This window comes from Perognathus longimembris, chromosome 5 (genome assembly GCF_023159225.1).
Source record: "Perognathus longimembris pacificus isolate PPM17 chromosome 5, ASM2315922v1, whole genome shotgun sequence".
Taxonomy (NCBI): Eukaryota; Metazoa; Chordata; class Mammalia; order Rodentia; family Heteromyidae; genus Perognathus; species Perognathus longimembris.
This window is the reverse complement of record NC_063165.1, coordinates 9,846,934-9,865,540: the sequence shown is the minus strand read 5'-3', so window position 1 is coordinate 9,865,540 and position 18,607 is coordinate 9,846,934. Positions and strand designations below refer to the sequence as shown.

General features: G+C 37.8%; 1 protein-coding gene across 12 annotated transcripts in view; it reads right to left on the bottom strand.

The window, feature by feature from the left end:
* The window catches only part of Grik1 (glutamate ionotropic receptor kainate type subunit 1), a 369,068-nt gene that overhangs the window by 231,625 nt on the left and 118,836 nt on the right, over window positions 1-18,607 (bottom strand). The gene's annotated exons all lie outside the window — the stretch shown is intronic.

The following is an 18,607-nucleotide window of genomic DNA, read 5'->3' as shown; positions in this document are numbered from 1 at the left end:
CACGAATCTCTCTACTGGTGCACACTCTCTGTTGGTGCCCACTCTTTCCATTGTTTCCTTCTCTTACTTGAGGTCTTTTTGTAAATTGCATCAAATACAGAGAATTTCTATTTAGCTTCTTCAAAGTCATGCTTTCTTCAGTTAATCTGCTTATTCTATGAGGATTAAAAAAGAACAAGTTTATGCATTAAGCTACCCTAAAGACAAATGTAATTTGTCCACTTTATGAATGACTAATTCTTAGATATATCTCTTTGATTAAAAGATAAGGCTCAGTCTATAATTGTCATACATTCAGTGTGAGTTTTATAATTGCAGTTCTTCTTATTAAGATATACCATGCAAACCCATGAATACAGCAACAGATTTTAGAAATCTGGAAATGTATCTGATTCTCAGAAGGTTAAAAGTATGAGAGAATTTAACTTTTGGAATGGTCACTGTTAGTCTTTATTATGTCCTCAAAGCTCAGTGTAATACTTGTATTTTTGAAGACTCTGTTTAACATAAATTTAAATGATGAAAACCAGATACAAATTTGAAAAGAGACTTAGACTCCTCTAATGAAATAGAGTGCTAATGGATACAGATAAACCTTTTTCTTGAGTTTTTATATTGCCAACCTTTTACCATAGAGAACACGAAAATATCATATATGTACTAATGTGTAATAAATTCTGTATTCTATTTTTATCTTGAGCAAGCACCTATGTCATCCAGGCTGGCCTGGAATTTGGTATCCTTCTGCTTTGGTTTACTTAATTCTGGCATTTCAGGTGTACCCCACCACACACGACTCTATTTATTCCATTTTATATCAAATATAATATTCTATGACCCATTCTTCAATTTTACACACTCAGCAGTTGACCTAATTAATCTCTTTCATAGGAAGTGAAGCTTATCTAGTTTCTATATGACTTTATTATGATAGTTAACATAGCTTCATCTTACTAAAGAGTGCCATCTATTTACAATGCACTAGTGCAAAAGGAAACACATCAAATAAGTGAGCAAGAAAGCTAAGCTTTATTTGTATCAAGAAGTCAGGGAGGTAACCTCTGTTACAAAGCTTTCAGTGTTTTTACCTTTAAAAATGATGAAACACAGGCCAGAAATACACTCCCCTTCGTGCTCTGTTGAGGAAAGACTGCAATCATTTTCTTAAGCCTGTGAGAAAAATGTTTCAGGTTCTCTATGTCTTTGTGCAAGAGAAAGGGCCTGAAGAAACCACACAGAAGGCATGAGTGGTCACAGAATAGTGTTTTCCAATCTGGTATTTCTCACCACGCTTCTGAAATGAAGGCCATGGCATATGTATAAATGAATTTCTGATGTAAGAGGCTGCAGTGGTATTGGCTTCTGTGTCCAGACAGTTCTATTGCAAATCCATTTCTTGACTATACAGAGGAGGGACATTGGGCCTGAGTGTATGAGGAAGTTCTGCATTATGTGTGTATGTCATCATTTTCTTTCATTGATAATTTCTTGCCAGGACAAAATAATTTCTTCTCATAGAAGGAGAATTTCAGTTAATCTATAATGTATACACAATTACTTGCATTTGTCAATATAATAAAGTAGATGGTTGAATTTCCAATAAGTAGGCAAAATGAATCAATCACTTTTGATCAATTTGAACGGGAGAGTTCTAGTTAAAACTTAGGAAATTCTAAATGAGCAGCAACAATATGCTTGTGTTTGCCCTTTTCTTTGATAATGATCTTCCTAGATCTCTTTTGGTTTAAAAAAATGCAAGGTTTTCTCCCGCTAAATGAATTTTCCTCTTGAAATGCCAACCATTCTTTAATTAGTAGCTCCTCTGAGTAGACACTAGTTTCCAAAGTCCTTATAAAATCCATTTCTTCCTTCACTGATAACTCCAATATAGTCTGCTTTTCAGTTTGGGGTTTTTGTAAAGTAAATATTGTCTTCTTTTGTTTTTCTATTCAGGAGTTCCCAAAGTACTTTTAAAAACAAAATATAGGGGTAGAATGCATCTATTCACCATGATGATTCTTGAGTACAGACACTAGAAAATTGACTGCATTTATTAAACATCCCACCTGCTGTCTTTTATAATGTACTTGGCTGTCTGTCTTACATTGATTCAACCTGATAATAAGCTTTATTAGATCTCTCTGGACATCCAGAAATAGAAATTGTTGCCACAAGTTCTTAAAAGAATGGGAAAAAGTAACTTCTTAGATTCTCAATTTGGTTTTCCTGGTGAGTGTATTGAAAAAGCTAACAATATTGCTAAAATTAAGTCTAATAAGATTACCCTTCATTGGGCTGGGAACGTGGTTTAGCAGCAAAGTGCTTGCCTAGCATTCACAAAGCCCTGGGTTTGATTCCTCAGCACCATATATACAGAAAAAGCCAGAAGTGGTGCTGTGGCTCAAGTGGTAAGAGTGCTAGCCTTGAGCAAAAGGAAGCCAGATTAGACCCTGAGTCCAAGCCACAGGAGTGGCAACCCCTCCCCCCCCCCCCCCCCGCCCAATTACCCTTCATTAATGTGAGTGATACGAAGTAGCTGATCTTGCTTTACACTCATTTTTTTACTTGCAATGACAGTTTAGATATTGAAGGTAATTTTGATGTTTGGATGTTTTCCCCCCAAAATTCTGTAACTTGGAACAAATATGAGAGCTCTAAGTGAATTGCGGTTTTAATGTATCACATTACATGGAAGAAAGAAAAGCAAGACAATCATAATACATTGCAAAATGCTTCACTTTTATTACATTTCTGGAAGAACTTCCGAGTTACTTGAACTAATAACTAAAAATAATCTCACTTATTAAAGACTGGTTCTCAATTTTTTTCCTTCTATCTTATAGCACATCTAAAGTCACTTTGCTTGAAATAATATTAATGTTCTCATAATTACTACAGATTCTGTGTATTCATTTGTTTTTCACACTGATAACTTTAAAATGTCATTATGCTATCTGAAACCACACACTCGAATCGTCACCTTCCCAGTCATTTCAACTCAAATTTGCTCTCAAAATATTAGATTTAAAAATCTCCGTAGTGTACTTGTGTAATTAGAAGGGATTGAAAAAAACTGCAACTATTTACAGATGTTTAAATCAAGAACATTTGTCTACCATGTGCAGTACAAGGTGGCATTGCATTTTGCCAGATTTTCAACATTTAATTTAAGGCAGCGAATAGAATACCTCCCTTTATCTGGATAAAATGGCCCAAAATTTAAGGACAGTAGGTGACTAGTCTAGTGTAAGGACCAATCTTGGATTGAAGCCAGATATACCATGCTTCAGAGACTAAGGGTTTGTGGTGAAAAAAAAATCTAACAAACAAGTTGAATATCCAAAATGCATGGGACTGGAATATTTTGTGTCAAGGATTCTTTCGGATTTGGGAATCTTTTCCTATATACAATCAGATAATTTGATGAAGTGATCCATATCTAAATACTTTTTAGGTTTTACCTGTAGTTTCTAAATGTAACCTAAGTGTTATTTCATATAAGGTGTTAGTATGCCTTTGATTTGCATGACCTATAACCTGAGGTCATTTCAATTGTGAAATGTTCCATTCTTGTTCTTATGAAAGCACTCAAGTCATTTGGGATTTTGGAGCACTTTAGATTTTAACTTTGGATCTGCATGTGTTGTATATATCATCTATATTTATGTTCAGGGGCTGTTGCTTTGATGAGCTTAATTGGAGGTCATTTTAAAGTTAAGCAATTAGTTGCTCTATAATAGTGTGCATGAGGTTCATTAAGTGGAAAATATAAAATGTAGTGAATCATAAGAGGATTCTCTGAGCATAAAGCCCCCACAACTTAAAGCAAATATCACTCTCACTCTTTTTTTTTAAAATCAGGTTCCATGAAAGGAAATCCCTTGTAAGTTATCAGAATCACAAAACTGAAATACACCATCTAGATTTCTGATAGCCTACATAGGCCAAAAGCAATGATTCTTTAGCTACTGCTTCTCAACATGCGATCTTTCATCCTATCAGTCATTCTCTTTCCTATATGTCGCTACTTATCTCAGTGAACAGTGGACCAAGATGGTATAAACAGGACACTTTCCATTCCCCGCATGTGTTGCAGGCAAACGTATCTGTCTACTCATGCATTCCACCACTCTAATTGAAAAGCTTTTAAAAAAGAGACATCTAAATTATGTAAGTAAGGCAAGTCACTGCTATTGTATTCTCATATATATGAGAGAATGGGCTGTTCCTAAGGGTGTGCCCACAGGGATTACAAATTAAAGAAAAAAGGAGAATTTTGTCTAGATTTATCAGCCACTAATTATTCCTATATTATTGATTATAATTTCCATCACAAAATGTGATGGCTCAGTAGATCAAAAGGTCTTCAAGTGCAAACAAAGCATCTGCTAATGTGTTATTGTAACAAGTTAGACTTTTGTTCATTACTAATAAGGCAGATAGTATGGATAACAGGAAAATATAAGACATGGTCTTCTGTTACAAAAACGATCTAGTGTATGAAACTGATCGGAACATGAGTGAGTGAAAGGCAGGTAAGGCAGTGTATTTCATTGTGTTAAAGGAAGGTAGAGAGACTGGTAGAGTTTTGGGGAGATATGGATGATCCTGAAGCTTTGTAATATGCATTTTCTGTGCAAGATGAGGAAAAGAGAACCTGTGACTGGTGGCGAGTACTTTTGATGGGTCAAGCAGCTGTTGGGAGAGAGCAAAGGACAGTAATTGCTTTGATCTTGCAAAACCACAATTCTGATACCAACAAACAATTTACTAAAGAGGGCCACAATCTTGCTGAAAATAAACATTACAAGCTATCCAGCTGTAGAGCCTATCACTTTTACAATGAAAGAAACAGAAGCAGACATGTGTCAAATGCCTTATTCCACACCAGTAGTTGACTAGACACAGATGAGGACATGGAGCTCAGGATGAGTGCCTGGTTGAAATGCTTCAAGGCTTTCCATTTCCATTTCCAATGGCTCTCCAAACCACATATGTACTTTAGAACTTATTCCTCTAAGTGGTATTCAGAGTGTGTGTGTGTGTGTGTGTGTGTGTGTGTGTGTGTGTGTGTGTGTGTGTGTATGCTGGTCCACAGGCTTAACTCAGAGCCTGGATGCTATCCCTGAACTAATTTTTCTCAAAGCTAGTACTTTCCCACTTGAGCCACACATAGCTCTAATTCTGGGTTCATGTATTTATTTCTTTTGGAAGTTAATTAGAGATAAGAGCAATGGAATTTCCTTCCTGGGCTAGCTTCAAACTTTGATCCTGAGATCTCAGTCTCCTGAATAGCTAGGATTACAGGCATGAGCCACCAGCACCTGGCAATCTCTATGTGACCAATTTTTTTTAATTGGTGCCTAATTCACAGGTTGTATGGAAAAGGAAGCATTCTATCTCCTGAACCTGTGAATTTCTGTATATACTTTAGGTGGGTTTATGAGGTCAAAATAGATGCACTTACTATAGGACCCAGGGCCTGAAATGAGTCTCAGATGATGGATAGGTCATCGGGGCTTCTTTACACTTTCCATTTCTGGTATTAGTATAGACGGGGAGGGTTGAAATTGCATTTCAGGCAGTGTAAATGGCCTAGGACACACCACAAGGTGATCTAAGAATCCTGTGTGTTATGTAGAGCTGTGTAGCGCATATGATGCATGGTAAATCACATGAGATAGTTGAGGTGAGGATAGTGAAAGCTGATAAAAAAAAAGAATTGGGTACAATAATTGGCTGAGCAGAAAAACACTGAAAACTTAATATTTTTGAAAGAGTGTTACTCTACTGTGCATGTAGGCATGTACAGTCTCAACTAAAAATTACAATTTTTGTCTATTTTCTTCTTTTGATATTTTTATAGGACCCAAAATAACTTGCACACTCTGTGGAAGAGAGGCTGTGTGAGCCATAGTTATGGATGTAACGATTGCTTTGTTGAGTATCATCAAAACCTGTGAATAAACAGTACAATTTAAATGCATAAATTAAGACGATGGGTTTATTTATACTCTAAGGCCATGGAATTTGTATGTTGGCGAGTCAATGAATGGATAATTATTCCTTAACAAATGATTTGGTGGTCAGACCAACACCATATAAGGCTACTTCAGAAATGTAGAGACTTATCATGTAAATGAACTGAAACTCTACCCGCTAGCTGCTTGTTGGTCTTCTAGGTGAAATTTGGTCAAGAATTCCAACTTCATTTATTTTTAAAAGCAATTTTGTAAGATGCCAATGGGAATAGTGATGAGTCAGAAAATGCCATTTTATGAGTTCTTGCGAAACTAATTCATTTATCTTTCATAAGTTAAATGCTAAGGCATATATCTAAGTGCCAAGTTAACCAGAAAGTTCTATGTACCTCATAAGCAAATGAACATCTCACAACTATAATCTTTATGTTTCCTGGCTCTAATCCTGAGGACAGTAATTATAGAGGTATGAAGAAAATGCAGAAACATGCCTTATATTGAGCTAAGAATTTTTTATTGCAGGTCTAGATCTATAAGCGCCAAAGTTAATGATGGGTGTGAGCTGATGAGAGGGTTACTAGGAGAGATCTCTGGGGGATGGGTTAGCTAGATTAATGAAACTGCAGCTCAGATCTGTTATAACTATAGTTTGTTCACAGCTCAGAAAATGTGAAAGTTTGATGGAGGGGCTGGGACTATGGCCTAGTGGCAAGAGTACTTGCCTCCCATACATGAAGCCCTGGGTTCAATTCCCCAGCACCACATATACAGAGAATGGCCAGAAGTGGCACTGTGGATCAAGTGGCAGAGTGCTAGCCTTGAGCAAAAAGAAAGTTAGATGGAAAAAACACCTACTATCATCCCATTAACACTTCTCCAGCATCCTTCTCCATCTCTTTTTGTGAGTCTTTGGCCTTTCCTTCCTAGAGACAGAGATGCGTGTGTGATAGAGGCTGAGACAGAGACTAGTTCCCAGACTATTTCCTACTTCAACACGCTATGGAAGGAGTCATTTTTCTCTTCCATTCTGTACAGGTCAGAAAAAGGCTCGGTGACCACCATTTGTTTGCTATCATATGGATAAAACTGATCTGGAAGAATAAAGATATTTATTACCTGAAAGGGAGGGTTAGAAGTTGGATCAAAAATATTAGGATAGCATTAAATTACCTAAGTCTATCAATTCAGTCTTTCTAAAACCTGATAACTCATCTCCTCTTTCTTTTTCCCCCACGTGGAGCTTCCTGTTTATCTTGATAATATTTCTTCCTCCTGCCCTCTCCTCTAACCACATCTCACTTGTAATCACAGAAAACTAAAACATAACCCAAACTGAGGTTTATTCTTCTAAAGCAGTTTTTGTCATAAAGGGAGATTTTTACAGATTTACTGCTATCCTTAGTCAACATGACTGCTTTTTGTATTTGTCCTAATAATATAGCAAAGGACTTCATGAGAAAAGTGTTGGCTTCAATGAGTTTCCTTAGGCAAACAACGGTGGCCCCTTTCAGCTCAAAAATAAGACAAAATGAGGAAGTGGCTCTGTGGCTCAAGTGGTAGAGAAGTGGCGCTTTGGCTCCAGTGGCAGAGTGCTAGCCTTGAGCAAAAAGAAGCGCAGAGACTGTGCCCAGGCCTTGAGTTCAAGCCCCAGGACTGGTAAAACAACAACAACAAAAAAAATAAGACAAAATGAAACATAAAACTTTCTGTTATAATGTTGAATTAAACAAGCATATAAGCTGATTCTAATTTATAAAGACGGCAAATAATATCACTTTCACAGAACAAAAGAACAGATAACATAAACTCACAATGCAACTGCACAGGTTCATAATAAAGAAAAATAAATAATAAAATCTTTCTCTAACGCCTATAAAAACACTCGAATTTCGAGAACTTGGAAGAAATGGATGATTTCCTAGAAAAAATTGATACCCCCAAACTCAACTATGAAGACTTAAACCTTCTAAACAGACCCATATCCAGTATTGAAATAGAAACAGCAATAAATGATCTCCCATCCAAGAAAAGCCCAGGGCCAGATGGATTCACCGCAGAATTCTACAAGGCCTTCAAAACAGAACTCACTCCAATATTTCTCAAACTCTTCAATGAAATTGAAAGAGAACGTTCACTGCCAGACTCATTTTATGAAGCCAGTATAACCCTCATCCCAAAACCAGGCAGAGACTCATCACGGAAAGAGGACTACAGACCAATCTCCCTGATGAACATAGATGCAAAAATTCTCAACAAAATTCTGGCCAATCGACTTCAACAGGTCATCAAAAAAATCATACACCACGATCAAACTGGATTCATCCCAGGGATGCAAAGCTGGTTTAATATACGCAAGTCAATTAATGTAATCCACCACATCAACCGGAGCAAGGTAAAGAACCACATGGTTTTATCGCTGGATGCGGAAAAAGCATTCGATAAAATCCAGCACCCATTTATGCTAAAAGCCCTGGAAAAACTGGGATTCCAGGGAACATTCCTGAATATAATCAAGGCAGTTTATGACAAACCAACAGCAAGCATAACTCTAAATGGTGAAAAACTAAAGCCATTCCCTTTAAAATCAGGAACAAGGCAGGGATGTCCACTCTCTCCCCTGCTCTTCAACATAGTACTAGAATTCCTAGCCAGAGCAATTAGGCAAGAAGAGAATATAAAGGGGATCCAAATAGGAAAAGATGAAGTTAAACTTTCTCTCTTCGCAGATGACATGATCCTATACCTAAAGAATCCCATAGACTCTACCCCCAAGCTACTAGAGCTGATACAAAACTTTGGCAAAGTTGCAGGATACAAAATAAACCTTCAAAAATCAACGGCCTTTCTCTATGCTAACAACCCGAAGACTGAGGCTGAAATCAGGAAAGCAACTCCTTTTGCAATAGCCCCCAAAAACATAAAATACCTAGGAATAACCTTAACCAAAGAAGTGAAAGACCTCTTTGAAGAGAACTTTAAAAGCTTGAAAAATGAAATTAAGTCAGAACTAAGAAAATGGAAAAACCTCCCATGCTCCTGGATTGGGAGGATTAATGTAATCAAAATGGCAATATTGCCAAAGGCTATCTACAAATTCAATGCAATACCCATTAATATCCCAACACCATTCTTTAATGAAATAGCGGAAGCAATCCAGAAATTCATATGGAACAATAAAAGACCTAGAATAGCAAAAACACTCCTAAGCAGAAAGAACAGTGCTGGAGGAATTACAATACCCAACTTCAAGCTGTATTATAAAGCTATAGTGATAAAAACAGCTTGGTATTGGCACCGGAACAGGCCTGAAGACCAATGGAACAGAATTGAAGACCCAGAATTAAACCCACAGAACTATGCCTACTTAATCTTTGATAAAGGAGCTAAAACAATAGTATGGAAGAAAGATAGCCTCTTTAACAAGTGGTGCTGGCAAAACTGGCTCAACACATGCAACAAACTAAAACTAGATCCTTATATATCACCCTGCACCAAAATCAATTCCAAATGGATTAAAGACCTTGAAATCAAAACAGGCACCCTGAAGACACTAAAGGAAGGAGTAGGAGAAACACTTGGGCTCCTTGGCACAGGACAGAACTTCCTTAACAAAGACCCTGAAAGGCTACAAATCAAAGAAAGGTTGGACAAATGGGACTGCATCAAACTCCAGAGCTTCTGCACGGCAAAGGACATAGCTCTCAAGATAAACAGAAAGCCCACAGACTGGGAGAAGATCTTTACCGGACATTCAACAGACAAAGGCCTCATCTCTAAAATATATGCAGAACTAAAAAAATTACCTTCTTCCAAAACAAAACTGCAAAGAACCAATAGCCCCCTCATCAAGTGGGCTAAAGACTTACAAAGAAACTTCTCTGATGAGGAAATGAGAATGGCCAATAGACATATGAAAAAATGCTCTACATCACTGGCCATAAAGGAAATGCAAATCAAAACAACATTGAGATTCCATCTCACCCCAGCAAGAATGTCATATATCAAGAAAACTAATAATAACAATTGTTGGAGGGGATGTGGCCAAAAGGGAACCCTACTTCATTGTTGGTGGGAATGTAAACTGGTTCAGCCACTCTGGCAAGCAGTATGGAGATTCCTCAGAAGGCTCAATATAGAACTCCCCTATGACCCAGCAGCCCCACTGTTGGGTATCTATCCAAAAGCCCACAAACAAAATCACAGTAATGCCACCAGCACAACAATGTTCATCGCAGCACAATTTGTCATAGCGAGAAGCTGGAACCAACCCAGATGCCCCTCCATAGATGAATGGATCAGGAAAATGTGGTACATTTACACAATGGAATTTTATGCCTCTATCAGAAAGAATGACATTGTTCCATTTGTAAGGAAATGGAAGGACTTGGAAAAAGTTATACTAAGTGAAGTGAGCCAGACCCAAAGAAACATGGACTCTATGGCCTCCCTTATTGGGAATAATTAGTACAGGTTTAGGCAAGCCATAGCAGAGCATCACAAGGCCCAATAGCTATACCCTTAGAAACACATAAGATGATGCTAATTGAAATGAACTCCATGTTATGGAAACAAGTGATATATCACAGTTGTAACCACTTTCAACGTCCTATGTGTATGTGTAGTTTCTATTATAGATAATGTTTTGTATCACCTTCCTATGTTTGTACCTACACTATCTCTGTAATCTTATCTGAGTATATTGGAAACCGTGTTTACTGGTATTGGAAGTAGGAAATTCAAAGGGAATACCAAATTCGAGAGACACAGGGTAAAAAAAGAGAAATAACTACAAAAGCAATACTTGCAAAACTGTTTGGTGTAAGTGAACTGAACACCAGGGGGGAGGAGGGAAAGGGGGGGAGGGAGGGGGGCATGAGGGACAAGGCAACAAACAGTACAAGAAATGTATCCAATGCCCAACGTATGATACTGTAACCTCTCTGTACGTCAGTTTGATAATAAAAATTTGAGAAAAAAAAAACACTCGAATTTACCATATACATAAATATATATGTATATTTATTGTATAAGATATTCTCCTATTCTACAGCTTTTAAAATTATATTTCCATTGCTTCATGCATTTTTACATAAACTCTACAAGGTAATATGAATATTAATTAAAATTTTAATTGACATTGATGGTTTAATTAAAGTAGGACTTTTTAGTATGATTGGGTGACCTGGCTAGGTTATTCATAAAACAACTAATCAGTCTGCTAATAACAAATTAATTATCCAATTAAGTTTGAAAGCTTTATTTGTTTTAGCTTAATAAAAGGACCTCCTTTATAGAGAAGACAAATTTAGGATCATTCTTCTAACAAAGCTGCAATATTAAAATTACTAGGTTTATTATCATGATCATGAAAATGTTTCCCCACTGACAATAATTTCATCTGACCTCATTTCCCATCAACTTTAGATGAAACCATGTGGTAACATTCAAAAAACAACACCAATGGATGTCATTTAAATTGATAAATCACTACTTAGGAGTCTTTTAAGCAGTATATTTAGCCAACAAGCAAGAATAGAATTTATCATCATTTTATGATGTTAAAAGTTTCTTTAAAAAGTTACTACCATTGAACTGCACAATGAAAAGAAATGCATTTTAATATTTTAGGACATTAATACAGATTCCTATATTTCCTCATTGAGAAATTATCTCATCCTCTTACTCATGCTACATGATTAAGATATAGACTTCCATCTTTCTGCTTTCCCCTTCTTGGGGGCATTTTTGCACTGCCAAGCCAGAACACCATATTCACAGTTTCTGTAAGAAATGCACTGAAGCTTCATCTAAGGCTATTGCATGGACTAGCAACCAACTACATTTATAAAAGTTTACTGGCACATAAAGTATCTGGATGGGTTACAACAGAGAGCCGCTTCTGTGTGGTGCCTTTGCCATTTAAGATAAGTAAGCATACATTCCCAGAGGTGTCCAGTCAGTCTGACTCGCATATCTTTGTGAGCAGCTGTCATTTTGCTGTGGTGGAAACAGAAAGGCAAATGAGGATACTCATTCCAAGAGGAAGTCCTGGAGCCAAAGTGCTCTGTTCTTCCTTGTACAGAGGGGTCTGTATGGTGAAGTTGATGGAATCTGTGTCTTGTTCGTAGAACATTTCCTGCTTTTACCAAGTGGCTTGTGTAGATGGCCAGAGAAAAATTTTAATTAAAAAATATACCTCTGTGGTAATGTTTTCTTGTGTTCAGTTTAGATAGAAACAAATTAAATTTAAAGTTCTGAATACTCCACAAAACAAATATTTAGTCCCCTCTTTCCCTTCTTCTCTCCCTCCCTCCCCCTCCCTCTCTCCCTCCTTTCCTTCCTTCCTTCCTTCCTTCCTTCCTTCCTTCCTTCTTTCCTTCCTTCTTTCTTTCCTTCCTTTCTTCTTTCCTTCCTTCCTTCCTTCCTTCTTTCCTTCCTTCCTTCCTTCCTTCCTTCCTTCCTTCTTTCCTTCCTTCCTTCCTTCCTTCCTTCCTTCCTTCCTTCCTTCCTTCCTTCCTTCCTTCCTTCTCCTTATTTCCTTCCTTTTTCTTTCCTTATTCCCTTCATTCTCTTTCTTTCTCTTCTCCACAGCTTAACTCCTGAATCAAGTTATCCCACTTTTTTTACCCAATTAGAATTTAGTCTCCCACAAATCTTCATCTATAGATAAAAGTTTGACAGTGATCATACATTTAAGTAAATAAGAAAAAAGATGCATAATACATGCAAAAGAATTATACTTACTATTTATAAAAGTTTAGTATCTGATATAGGATCAATACCTTTTCTTTCAAGAAATACAACAATCCCTGCTTCCTGTCAACTTACCCATGACCATATTAGTGCACTAGTTCAACAGTGATCAACTCTCTTTCCAGTAGTGGATCTTTAAACCTTTCTCTCTATGAGCCACAAGATTGATGTGGTCTAACATGACCACATTGAGAGCCACACAACTAAGATACTCTAAAATCAGTTTGTGTGAAAGTCAAATGTCAAGCAGAAACATTTATTTTTAATCCCATGGATCAAGAAGAGACTGCAATATTTGACCCATTAATCATTTCAAGATTTGCTTGTTGAAGCAGTTGATGTTACCTGAGATAATTAGTAGTTACTAATTGGATCTGAATCAAAAGAAGAAAAGTAGAGTTAACATAGATTGACTTTCAAGTTCAAATATCATTTTCTAAAAATTTTCCCTTTAAACAATTTTTGAAATCTGTAATCACAAAAAAGCAACAAAGCAAAATAAACAAACAAATGTTTAAACAGATGAATTTGTTTATTTTTGTGCTGAAACTTCAGATGCTTGCTAGTCCCTGGACCTTTCACTCCTTTTCTCTCATGAATTTGGAGTAGACTAGGGCATTAATTGTGTTTCATTTCTCAAGATGAACTTGGAACATTAACCCAGAAGTGAGTACCTATGCTGAATCATGTTGTCCTATAGCCTTGTCTGTGGGAGTGGCTTCTTCTACACAGAGGCTGTGTTTTCCTGATGATGTATCTGCACTGGGTACACATGAGATCCCTTCACTAATTGGTATGGTTTAATGGAGGGAGGTTTTACATTTAATATTTTACATTCCTAATATGCAAAAGTTCAGGGCCACCAAGCACTCTGAATTGGCTTCGTTTCTGTGCATTTGGCATTTTTGTGCATGAGTGATGAATGAAAAAGAAAATGAAGGCTGAAGGAGTATGAATTCTCATTTCCAGAATTAGGAGATGTCTTGTTTTTATTTTTTTTTAACCAAATCTCAGAGCTAAAGAAACTGAATTTGTAAGGCCCTGACAGAAAGCCATAGATGGAATAATTTCATTCCTCAATCGTTTTGGTTTTGGCTCTCAGGCACAGGAGCAAAATTCTTTGTTGGGTTCCAATGATCTGCTTCCTTATTGAATAGCTGGAAGCCAATCAAAAGCTGGCAAGAGCTGAAAAGTGTGTGGGCTTGCCTCTGGCTCACCAGCTTAATGCATAATTTTTCAGTGTATCAATGGAAAAACACCAAGAATGAGAATTGTCCATGTGAGCCAGCCTTTGAGTAAGATTATGCTACCAGGATTCTGATAGGTTATATGTAATTGAGTGATTCCCAGGGCATTCAAAGAAAGGACTCGAAAACAGAAGACGAGTTGTTTTCATGTTAGCAGATGAATAGGGTCACACTAAGCAAGGCCAATTTCCTTTTGAAGTTCTAGCAGCATTCAGTGTCTGTGTTCCTCATTCACACATCGGCTCCTTCCCAAAGCACTAGAGGGAATTGTTTGTGTGTAATACATGCAATACAATAAAAACAATACTTATGCAGAATTCCCTTTGAAAATGTATCTTTCTGATTTTCAGCTTTCAGAATTAGCCAAACCCTCTAATGTCCAATACCATTTAAGGTACAGCTTATAATTTTAGTGAACCCTATTCTTCTGCCTACAATGCGCTGGGTATGTTGGAATGAAAATGTCCAAAATCAATACATTTAAAACACATAAATTCCAGCCTACTTGGAGTTCAGGTAGATTGATGACCTTTCTGAATGCCCAAAGTGTGGGTGAGATTTGAATTTTCTGTTGTATTGTCATTTAATAATTGCCTCGTCCCTTTCTCTTTGAACATTACTTCCCTTGACCCAAATTTTCTACTTATTCCAATGTATCGAATATGTTTTTTCTCTCATGAAGTGTGTTCCTTTCTGTACATGTATAGAAGCGTAATGGAAAGTGCGAAACAACACAGTGGCAAGCATTCTTACTGCATCTAGCATTTATGAGCAATGCTTCTGTTACATGAAGGACTCTAATCAGACACAATTACCTAATACAGTCCCCCTTTTCCATCTTTAAAATCAGTTATCGGTCTTCAGGAACTGCTTCACATCCTCTAATCTCTTGCTTTCTTCTTCTGTTTTATTATAGCCAAGAGAGAGAAGTACATGAGGTCATTTATCTCAGGAATCTAAGCCAATATCAACGTACTTCTAAGGATAATGTGGAGAGCCAGGTGGAATGCATCCAAAAGTAGCGGCAGGCAGCTCAGAATTGGGCTCCACCACCAAGAAAGTGTTCGTCAGCATCCATTAGTATGACTGTGTCCTGAAGACAAGCCGTCGCACCAGAGCTACAGGCACCGAGAACAGTGGAGGCCACGTGGCAGCTGGCTGACTGTGGGAATGGGGACACAAACTGCCCCTAAAGTAATAACATTTCTTATTAAAAGGCAAAATGTCTTTAATAGACCCTTCCTGTGCCTCTTGAGACTGACAGGCAATTTCAGCTGTTTATTTTCACATAGCTCTGCTGAATGACTCTCTTGGATTCAACTTCATAATAATTTGGTGGCGTCCCCGGCTGCTGGCACCGGGTGGAAGGGGAAGCGAAGGGGATCATTAGAGGCATTCCACAGCAATCTTTGGGAAATTAGGCTCTTTGGAAACAAAATCAAGCCTTGGTTTCATGGACAGGAAGTTGAATAAGAGGGGAGTTAATGTGAAATTGGTGGAATTATCTCTAGTGTTCAAGGCATTAGATGAGGTCAGAAAAACCAACATTTAGATTTTATTTCCACTCACATGTGTACTCCATCCATCATAACTAGTTAATGAACTTATTGATATTTATGCTACCACCATGTCCTTTTAGAGACCGCATTTTCATGAAATTGTGCAATTTAGGGGATACAAATGTAGTGTTATTTAGTGAAAGGCTCCAGTGGCTTGAGCTCAAAGATTTTATTTAATTACAGCCTCATAAATACTAAGTGGAAAGAGGAAGCACTGTCTTTCTTTCTACCATGTTCTCTATTATATTCTAAATATATTTGGTGGGGTTTTCCCAAAGTGGTGCTATTTTCCTAACACAGAGGTTTATTCGTCTCTCTCTTCCTTTTGAGTGCTCATAGTGGAGTTCATTCCTAAGTTGGGTACTCCTGAATGCCAGCCTTAAAGTTGTTCATAATACAGATAACATGTGAATCTTGCTTGTTCTCAATCAATATCTTCCAATGACTTCCCATTTTTAAATAGAACAAAATCAGCTTCTTTCCCTACTTTCTTTCCTGTTCTAGATGCTTTCTCCTTCTAGCTCTGCTGGCTCTGCTGAAGCCCCTATTAGCCATTCTTCCTCTGAGCTGTTAAGCAACTTCCCAATTCTAGGTTTTTCTATTTGTGTTTCTCCTTGTCTTCCTCCCTGGGAACTTCTTTCCTTGTCTATGATTGCCCTTCTCCCTTACTACCTCAGGCTTCTGTTGAAATGTCTCTTCTTCAGACAGCTTTGCCAAGATGTCCCCATGTGAAGGGCACATCAATGCCAAATTCCCAGCAACATAGGTCCAACTCTTCCTTTCACTCTGCTCTTCAAGAAAGAGTATTACAACATAAGTGAACAGCAGTGATAACTATCAAAGAGCTTTGGCTCTTTTACTACTTACATTTCTAACAAGCAATGTTGATCTGGAGCATTATTTGCTTAAAGCTTCACTCTTACTGATTTGCTCCTAACAAGTGATAACTGCACATTCCAATACCTGTTTTGAAAGCCTACTGGTGTGAATGTAATTGTGACAAGATCAGATCCAGGTGACAAACGTGGACCCTCTTCCTCTGCGAACATTTTAATTACCTTCAGATTCGCACAGATGAAAGAACCAACTTCTAGCATCTAGTGCTGGCTCATTTGTGAAGCCTAGTCCCCCTGTGTCTCACATACTGCACTGATCAAGGTGTTATAGTTCCAAAGATAACAAGCCCGAGGCAATATTTTGGTGGATGCATTTGACATCATCTTTAAAAATTTCATTCTTTGTGGCTTAGCAATGGAATGCAATAGGTAAGGTTTTCGTGTGTGTGTGTGTGTGTGTGTGTGTGTGTGTGTGTGTGTGTGTATTAGGGCTTGAGCTGAGGGCCTGGGCACTGACCCTTAACTCTCTTTGCTCAAGGCTGGCACTCTACCACTTGAGCCATAACTTCTTCTGGGGTTTTGGTGGTTACTTGGAGACAGTCTTACAGACTTTCCTGCCTGCACTGGCTTCAAACTGTGATCTTTAGGCCTCAGTCTCCTGAGTAGCTAGGATTCCAGGTGTGAGTCACCAACACATGGCAGAGTTTTTAACTCAAGAAAATTTTGAAAATAAGAAGATAAAATATTCTACATATAAGAGATATCTCTACATTTTCAGAGTGTTTGAATAACTCAATGAATACCACAGGGTAGGGCAACCTGGTGTATAGTTTCTCTGGGAAGTTGTATCAAAGCAAGCAGTACTTCCTGCTCACATACCTGGCACATGCATGTTGAAGGCTGCATTATTTAAGGATATGGTGCCAAGATTTGTGCTGATGGTCAGCACGAATGAAATTGCAAACGTCCCACACTTGAAGCATTGTCAGTATTGATTTTAAAATAACATGATTTGATACAATGCTGATTTGAAATAAAGCATTGATGAATTAATGCTTGCCCTTTAAAGTATAATTTTTGTTCATTACTCTGATAAGAGTTGGCTCATTCATGTGTTTGCACCATGAGAATTATAAATTAAGTTATTGCCTACGTAAATTAATAGATGTGTTCTTTTAGCTGAGCATTAGAAAGATTGAGATAGTCATCTAGAAATATCCAGTTATTAGTGTGTGTGGGTATGTGTGTGTGTGTGAGAGAGACACAGAGACAGAGACAGAGACAGACAGAGACAGACAGAGAGAGATTCCACTTGTATAGTTAGTTGAGGAAAAACTAGGTTTCATGATATATTTATCAGAACAGGAAATTAACCTTGCAAATCCAGTACTTCTGAGTATTATGGACACTGAAGAAAGCATGAATATATGATAGAAACACTATGGAATGTGTCTTAAGACTTCCTATCTCAAGAGTGAGATGTTCGGGATAGTTGCATACTCCTATATGCTGTATATAATAACAAGGTAATACTTCCTTCCTGGAGCCCCATGCCCATGACTTACGAATAGATTTCTTACATATAGATTTCTTATAGTTTGATTTGTTTTCCACCCAACAATTTTAATGAAAACCAGACTCAAGGTGACTCCTGAGACCACTTGAAGAAATCAACACTTAGCAGAGTGAAGAGGTTTAGGTTGGGCTCAAAGGAGTATTCTCTTAATGTCTTTTGCTTTAGACAATCTAGGGTTCTTTTATGCTAGAGAAGAGACAGAAGGACTCGTTTCAAGCTTCCCCCACATATCCTACATAATGATCTAATGTAGCTTACAAGTTTCACCTGCTGGGTGGACTGGGCGTTGAGAGAGTTGTGCCTGTCCTGTTGGGCCATGGAAGCCCAGAGTGCACACTGGCAGTAGGATCATCTCAGCTTAACTGACAGGGTCCAAGATCACAGGCTGACCAAAGTTTACCGGGAAGAGATAAAGATGTCAGAGAGGACCCCCCAAGGAGACACATCAAACACTTCTCCTTCCTACTCTCTAGATGAGGATTGCAAGCGTGTATTGCAAGGTATGGGTTGTTATGACTACCAGAGAGAAAAATATCTTGAGACGCAAAGGGAGAAAATAAGTCAGACATGAACTCATCTTTAACAGTCTTGCAACCTGAGGTAAATCTGAAATAAATGGTGGCTTACTGATTGCACTTCCAGGTGGGCCGTGGGG